Source organism: Neolamprologus multifasciatus, chromosome 2 (assembly GCF_963576455.1).
Source record: "Neolamprologus multifasciatus chromosome 2, fNeoMul1.2, whole genome shotgun sequence".
Lineage (NCBI taxonomy): Eukaryota > Metazoa > Chordata > Actinopteri > Cichliformes > Cichlidae > Neolamprologus > Neolamprologus multifasciatus.
The window spans coordinates 15,481,066-15,489,786 of record NC_140440.1 but is presented as its reverse complement, the minus strand read 5'-3'; the positions used below and the strand labels follow the sequence as shown (position 1 = coordinate 15,489,786).

Below are 8,721 nucleotides of genomic sequence, written 5' to 3'. Positions count from 1 at the left end.
ATAGTATTTCTGCTTAATATAGTATTTCTGCTTTTTATAGTATTTCTGCTCAATATAATATTTCTGCTTAATATAGTATTTCTGCTTTTTATACTATTTCTGCTTTTTATAGGATTTGTGCTTAATATAGTATTTGTGCATAATATAGTATTTCTGCTAAATTATAGTATTTCTGCTTAATTATAGTATTTCTGCTTAATATAGTATTTGTGCTTAATATAGTATTTCTGCTAAATTATAGTATTTCTGCTGAGTTATAGGATTTCTACCAAATCATAGTATTTCTACCAAATCATAGTATTTCTGCTATTGTTTGGCATTTGTGATGAATACAGTATTTCTGCTAAAACATAGAATTTCTTCTATTTTATAGGATTTGTGCTGAATATAGTATTTATGCTTAATTATAGTATTTCTGCTAAAACATAGCATTTCTACTAAATGTAGTATTTCTGATCAATTATGGTATGTCTACCAAATCATAATATATCTGACACAAGCAGCATCTATGTGATTGTGTGTGTGTGAAATCTAATATACTAGATTTCTAAAAAAAAATCTAGTATATTAATATTTAAATTTACATATATTTTTTCACATTTTCAATGCCAATTTTGTGTAATGACGGAGTTTCCCACTACCCGTGAATGCCTCTTTTTTTACGTCTCCTGCTGACTCCTGAATCTCCGCCCACTCTCTGGTCGATCCCTGCCGGTGTTGTGCCAAAAAGTGATTGTCTGCCAAAAACTGATTTCCGGTATTTGCCAAAAACTGATTGCTTGTATTTAAACTGCTATAAGTAACTTGTTGGGCTATAATATGTGAAACATATGTCAAATGCATCGCTTATGGATGACATAAAGTCATCTTGAGCCACAAACAACATTCGTGTAACAAGGTAGAAGCCGCAATCAGTTTTTGGCAGCGACTTTTATATAACCTTTATTTATGCAGTTAAAAAAAATCTCATTAACATTAAAATGTCTTTTGTAAGAGTGAGCTGGCCAAGAGGACAGCAGAAATGGCAGCAAATATTACAATAGTTCTGTAAAAATATTTTAAGTGGGGATAAAGGACCGGATTGGTTATAATGTAAGTACAATAACACAGAGTTGTAAAGATACTTGAAAAACGGATATTTTTTTAATTCTCTATATAACCCCTCTGTAAACCCTATTCACCGAAGTGTATTTACGAACATACGTAAAGATATTACACAGAAAAAATACACAGAAACATTGGAAATCAGTTTTTGGCAGACAATCACTTTTTGGCACAACACCGGTAAGCGCTGCTTCTTTGTCTCTCTTCTCTGAAATGAAATGTCTATAAGCTGTTTGAGTGGTTTACTGAGTTGTTGTTAGTGACTTATAAAGCCAGTCGAAGTATGTCATGTTGAAGTAACACAATGGCTGCTTTGTTAGTGAAACGTTGTAATTTTAATATTTAAAAGGAGTGTTTAGTAAGCTAGCCCTAACAACCAAGTGCTAACGCCTAGCCTAGCTCCTAGAGGCCCAGTGTGAAATTAATATGGTTCATTTGATTGTTTAATACAGTTATTGTGTTGTATTTGGTTCATTCGGTGTGTTAGTGTTTCCGAGTCTCTTAGGGAAGCTCAAGTTACTTCTCCTCTTCACAAGTCAGTCAGTTAAAACGGCCTCATTCTTTAGGTTGTAATGTAATGAGCCGCCATTTTAGAATCACTGATTAGCTGCTGAAGCAGCAGCCATTTTACCGCCTCTGACTGAAAGGCGGGAGAAAAAGAGTCACGTGCCTGTGCGCGTGTGTTTGTGTTGTGGGTTAATTAACAGAAGGGAGAGAGAGAGTGAGGATAAAACACATAATATAAGAAAATAACATTTCTTAACAAGAAGAAGTTGTTTTTAATTAATCAATTTTAGTTTTTTAGTTAAATTTTAAGAACTGTTTAACAAACACTTGTTTATTTGAAGGCCACCTTCAAATAAATAAAATGCAGCAGTGCACCATTAATATTATAAATATGATATGTAGATATTTAAAACAACAGCATATTAAATGATACTAAATGATACTGTGTGCAGATAATATCTTTAGGAAGCAGAATTTGAATGCAGACCAACTCAAATGTTGAAGCCTACAAAGATATCATCCAAGCTTTCATTTATGATTGCTTATGCTTTGAAATTGTGATGTCAGAATTTGATAAAGTGTATAGTGCTAGGTGTAGCAAATCATTGCTTATTAAATCTATTGTGTTATCTAATAGCACCAAACTAATAGAGCTATCACATAACTGAGAAATGTGTGTGGCTTATTACAAATGGATGAAACCACATTTTACCTTAATGAAGACAGTAATCTTTAATAAGGTGTAGAAAAAAGAGGTGAGTTGTTTGTTGCTGTGGTAAACAAAGAAGTGTACTGAATCTTTTGGACTACACAGAGTGATGTAGTATTGACTGTGATGCTGATTTGAGTTGTCTCATTCTGTGTTTTTGTGCTTTGTCTTTTGTTACACAGAGTGAAAGAGATCTTTGGTTTTGCCTTTGCTGGTAAGTAAACAGTGATTGTAACTGAAGCAGTATGAACCTGGCATTGCGTAGCACATTTGGCAACTTACATACAGTAGTTTGACTTTTTGTGATATGTTTCCATTTACTGATGGGCAAAAACACAAAGTCAGAATTTATTACGTGTAGCAGCAAAGCCCCCACACAGGACCTCTGACTGTCCCTGAAAATGTCCCTGAAGTTTAATAGACCATTTATGTATGATTTCAATTTCTTATGGCTTATCAAATCCAAACATAGCTAAATGTCAGTTGTTCATTTTCTCCTTATGTTTGTGGATTTAAGTAGCAGACAAAACAATGAAAGTGTTTTAGGGGAGTCAATATAAGTGGTTGCTCAAACACTTAAGAGCTGCACAGGTATTGATTTATATTGTCTCTCAAATTCTGCTGATGTATTACATTAAAGTCAGAACATTGTAGAAGTATTTTGCCTGACTCGGTATAAGTAACAGCTTTAACAATAATAAAAACGAGGTGTGAGTAAACATTGTTAGGTCCATTACAACCAGTGTGTCTAATTAGTTAATTACTTATTTAGTGAATATAATGTGTTTTAAAATTAAATAGAAATGTTGCCAAAAAGGGACATTGCAACATACATAAATATTCCTAGCAACTGGTACAATGAAAGGACTTTTTAGTGTAATATTTTAAGACATGTAATTTTAATCACAAAACATTCTGCACCTCTGTTATTGTAATATGTCAATATTTACATGTATTTTAGGATTTGCATATTCATATCAGACTAACAAAACATGATGAGGTTTTCTGTTGCTTCTGATTTCAAGAATTACTTTGTATTTAATGTTTTTAACCTGAAAGAACATTAAAAGTTTTGGTTTTTCACACTTTATTAGCTCTGACCTGTTGTAGAAAATGTTGGAGCCACAAGGCTTCTGTGTAGGAAATATTTGGTGTATCCTGCACTTGTGCCAACAAATATTGGCGCCTATTCTTTGCATTTCTGTAGTAATAATGCTTTTATTACACTTGCTGTAGCCATGTGAGACCCTGCAGTTCAATTATCTCCTCTTTAGACTACAGTAAACTTAAAAAAGCTTAAAGTAATTGAGGATTTTACTAGTTAATTTGTGTCACAGTAAGTTGGATTGTGTGTGAAGAGGCTCTACAGTCTGAATCATCAAACAGTGATCTGATGAATTGTTTCCTTTCTCTAGACTGCTGATCTGATCATCTCAAGTCTGGTAAGTAAAGGGTTTTCTGAGGTGCAGTGCTGGGAAATGTTTCTCATTATAGGAGATTCAGTGTAGTGCAGTGAGTCAGCACAGATATTGGTGATCATTAAAAGTCATCAAATCCTAGAAAAGTCTGTGTAAACATTTCCAGACCTACAGAGGTCGGTAGGTTATTGTAGCAGCGCATATTTTTTCACATTAGAGAAGCTCATGAACAGCAGTTTAGGTGCAATTAAGTCTTCAAGTAGGGCCTTGTGGATTTCAAAAGCTTCTTTCCCTTCATTAAATTAAGTCACTGTCTGAATACTGCTCTTTGAATTAGTCTTTTAATTAAAGATTTTGTTGATGACTGGAAAAATTCTAAAGCACAGATACAGCACTCATTTCTGTATTTTATGATTAAATGATCTACAAAGAAATGATCATCATACTACATTTTTAATTTGGCCTTTAAATCGGCCATTATAAGTACGTCCTAGATTTAGTGGAGTGCTTATGGCTGTGTATTAAACATGCCCTACATGTGACTGAAATGTGTTTGTTGGACCATATGATATTTACAGTAGGTTATTGTAGCAGCACATCTTGGTTTAAGTTTATAGACACTGTTTGTTTTTATTGTGTTAATAGAATGTAAAAGTTTCTTTAGAATAGTTCCACCACCATTTTTGAGCATTTTCAATCAGTTCAGTCCAATAATGTACTGTGGAACTCTTCAATATGTAAAGCCCTGTGTGTACTGTATTTTTCGGATTATAAGGCATATGCAGCTAACCAAATATTCAGATAACTCAAACTATTCAACTCATTCACATTAACTCTCAACATTTTTCAGTGGTAACACATAACAATACACTTTTTATATGTGTACAATACACAATACACTTTTTATATGTATAAAGTACTTACAATAAAAAATTGTACACTTCTACACCACAAATCTATCAAATTCTTCATTGATTGATCGGCTTGAAATCTGCTTCGTACGCATGTCTGTAAACAGATGCCAGGTCCTCATACACACACCATAATATTATGTTTAAGCACAATACGAATTACTCGGCGAGGCTCCTGACTACTGTAGCTGTAATGCTCCAACAATCCATCAAGCGCTGCAGCTTTGTAGCTTTCCAAAGTCATACTAAAACATTTTTTTTTTTTTTTTTTTTTTTTTTTTTTTTTTTTTCGCCTGTCCCATTTGGTTCTTTAGCCGTCAGAATTGTTGTCTGAAGACCAACAAGGATACCCAATGGATTTATTTTGCCAAATGGATCATCATGGCATTGCCGTATTGGTCCATTTGATCGACCTTTGTTTTTATTATTTATTTTATTTTCAGTTGTTACAGACGGGACAGACATGAGTGAGGGATAGGAGAGGGAGAAAGAAAGAGGAAGGAAAAGAAAAACAGAAGGGGAGAGGGACAGTGAGAAAGGGGGGAAGAAAAAATATCTCCGGGATCACCTGTTGAGAGAAAAAGAATAGAAAACAAGCAAAAAACAAAACAAAACAATGCAACATACTATACACAACACCATCGCATTAATCTAGCTAAGTGAAAACAGCAGTAAATACTAAATATTGAATGTTGTTGTGCAGCACGCAGGACAGACAGCGCACAATGTGCTTTGAAGTAGCAGCCAAGAAAGGTGTGATTTAAGTCTACGAATAGTGAACACCCATGTGCACACCTGTGTGGATCGGCGCGCTTGTATTCAAATGGTTTCCCCATGTAATGGTCTGCTAGAGGATGTAGAGAGCCATAGCCCCGTCCCCCAGGGCATGAAGCAGGCATGGAGGAGATCCAGGCCCCAGACATCCAGAGGCCCCAGAGTGCAAGAGCCCAAGGAGGACCACCGGAGGGGCATCCGTGCCACCTTCATGGGAAGGGCTGAGGATCCCCAGATGAGGGGTCACCCAGTAGCCACCGGGCAGAAGCTAGAGGGGGCTGCACCGGCGTGCCCGCCGGCTCTGCCGGCAGCCAGCTGTGCCAGAGTGAACCGAGCCGCAGGCACAGAGGCCGGAGGCCCGAGGGCCCCCCGCGCCCCGGAAGAGGCCTGACCGAGCAGCAGGCGCCAGGCCCCGCCAAGTAGTCACCGGGAGTGAGCTGGTACATACCTGAGCGCCCAGCCCCGGACACCAAGAACCACCAACGCACCGACCCCTGAGGGCATCAGTCACCGGCAGGGAGTGTGGTGAGGGGAGATAGGCCTCCACACTTTGGAGGGCCTTGGAGTTCCCAGAGAGGTGAAGTCTAAGACCCGACCTGACATATAGACACAGACAAACAGGCACACACAGACACAGACATGCATTCCCACCCTCATGCACACATATACAAACACTCAGCACTCACCCAACGCAGGAATAAACGTAAATGGACATGTACACACAATCACACTCCCCAAACATACTCTATATCCCGGGTCCAGGTATCCTCACCCCCAGAGATGGAAACGGCACCCAGACCCAAGAGATGTTACCCTTCCCTCCGGGGTGGAGGCAAGCAGACCGCCCCAGGCTCCGCAGCAGCAGGGAGGCCAATCGGACAGCCAGCATCTCTTCCCAGCCCCCCCGCCCCGATGGCTAGCAGAGAACAGGGGTGTGTTAAGACCCCATACCTCCCTCCTCCCGCTCAAGTGTAGTGTTGCTGCGTGTTGCTCTAAAGTGTATTTAAAACAAGGGAGAGCATGGTGCTGCTGCCAGAGAGCAGCAGGTGTTAGCACGGCCCCTCCCGAGAACCCTCAATGTCTACATGGATTTAAAATTGAGAGGTGGGCACCGGCGCCAGAGGCAGGTTTGAATACACAGACCGTCTACTGGACGCCGTTAACGTGCCCACCCTCAAGGCCCTATATATATATATATATGTGTGTGTTATGAGAGTGTAAGTAATGTGGATGTCTAAGTTGTGAGATAAAATTGAGGCACAGGTGGCCAGAAGAGGACAGAGGGGGGGGGGAATGTCTCCCCTGCACCCTGGTGACACACCCGCACCCCAAAGCCCTACCTGTGTGGGTGGGTGTGGTGGAGCGTGAAGAGGGAGGCAGACGGGGATGGGGAGGAAAAGAAGGGAGGGGAGGGTGTCCCTCCCTAGGGCCAGCTCCCCCGCTGACCCCAATATGCACCCCCGTCCTCTGGTATCCACCAAGGCAAGGGAGCCCAGGCCCATCCAGACCGGGGCCTACGGCAGCAACACCGCCAAGCCCCACAGGACCCGGGGCAGCCCACTCTACCCCACCGCAGAGGAAACTGTACCCACCCCAACATTCAATCATCTCCCAGACTACACAAGACACAGACACCCAGGTTAAGTTTATTCTCCACCTCTCCTATGTCTCTCCCCCACCTGCAGAGTGGACTCCTGCAAAGATGGAACAACCTCCCTGCCAGTTCAAGAGCCCCCCGGTTAGGCCGATGCACAAGAGGCCCCCTGCACCAGGGCTGAGCCCCCGTGCACCCACCCGCCCACAACCTCGGCGACACACCGACGAGGACCGAAGCCCCCAAGGCCCAGCCAGAGCCCCAGCACGGAGGCGAAGCACCCCCGAACCCCAAACCCCCACGCCCGCCCCGGATCCACTCAGGGGCAGCCAGGCCACCAGGCCAGTAACCTACGTCCGCCAGCACAGACCATCCTCCAGCCCCGCTGCACGCGGCCACGAGGAGAACAACCTCTGAGAGCGACCAGAGCCACTAACCAGGTTATGAACACAACCCCCGGGTTAAGCCCTCCAGGGATAACGTCTCTAGGGGTCCTCCAGGTGCCCTAAGCCCATCCCAACCTCCACATCAACCACAATAGCCAAGGCGGGACCAAACCACGACCCCCCACCCCCGCTAGGTGATGGAGCCGATCAAAGGAGCCCAGAGGGATTGATCTAATGTGGTGGCAGAGGCTATATCGAGACTAATGTGATCTATTAGATAGTTTCTGTATTGGCTAGAATTAAGATTATTTTTATTTTTCCAGTTCATGAGGACCGTTTTCTTGGCGATGCATAGGGCAATAAAAACCATGTGGACTGTATTAATTTCTGTAGTGACATCATCCAAATTTCCCAACAAGCATACTAAAGGGGAGGTTGGAATTTTACATTTCAGACACTTTGATAAGTCCTCACATATCTCGTGCCAAAACTTCTGCACTGGTGGACAGAACCAAAGAGCGTGGATGTAACTGTCTGGTGTATTGCCTTGACAGTGTGAGCAGTTGTTGGCGGATGTAAAGCCCATCTTAAACATTCGATGACCTGTATAGTGCACTCTATGCAGTATTTTGTATTGTATTAATTGCAGATTGGGATTTTTAATAAATTTAAAGGTTTTTAAGCAAATCTGAGACCAGACGTTTTGGTCTAAGCTGACTGATAAATCTGCTTCCCACTTTGCAATAGGAAGGGATATTGATTCATCTATTTTAGAAAGTGTTCTGTATATTTTAGATAATAGTTTGGGGGATTTAAGAGTAAGAAATTGAACCACACTTGGTGGTGTTTGTAATTCAACTTGACTGAGGTTAAATTTCTTTTTTACTATGGATTTAATTTGTTGATATTCTAAAAATCTTTTCTTGTTGATCCCATATTGTGTAACTAGTCTGTCAAATGGAATAAATTCTGTTCCCTCTAATATATGTTCTAAGTATTTAATTCCTTTACAACTCCATTCTGGGAAATTAATCATATTTTTGTTTTGTAATATGTCAGGGTTATTCCAGATAGGTGTACGTTTGCATGGGATTAATGAAGACTCCGTTATTTTTAGAAACTCCCACCATGCTGACAGAGAAAAGCTGATGTTGATGCTTTTAAAGCATTCATGTCTTTTGATGTTTGAGCTAATAAATGGTAGGTCTGAAATCTCTAGATCATTGCATAGTGCCTGTTCAACATCTAGCCAGGGCTCATCTAAGAGGGTACATTTTAACCATTCTGAGATGAACTGAAGCCTGTTGGCTAAGAAGTA

The 8,721-nt window shown here is 40.8% G+C and overlaps 1 protein-coding gene across 2 annotated transcripts in view; it reads left to right on the top strand.

Moving 5' to 3' along the window:
* LOC146524136 (uncharacterized) overlaps positions 1-8,721 on the top strand; it is a 47,361-nt gene that overhangs the window by 24,751 nt on the left and 13,889 nt on the right. Inside the window, exon 2 of one of the 2 annotated variants that reach the window (XM_085173707.1) lies at positions 3,736-3,762. The exons of the other annotated variant lie outside the window; for it this stretch is intronic. The gene's annotated coding sequence lies outside the window, so the exon portion shown is untranslated. The remainder of the gene's footprint in view (positions 1-3,735; positions 3,763-8,721) is intronic. 2 annotated transcript variants of the gene reach the window in all.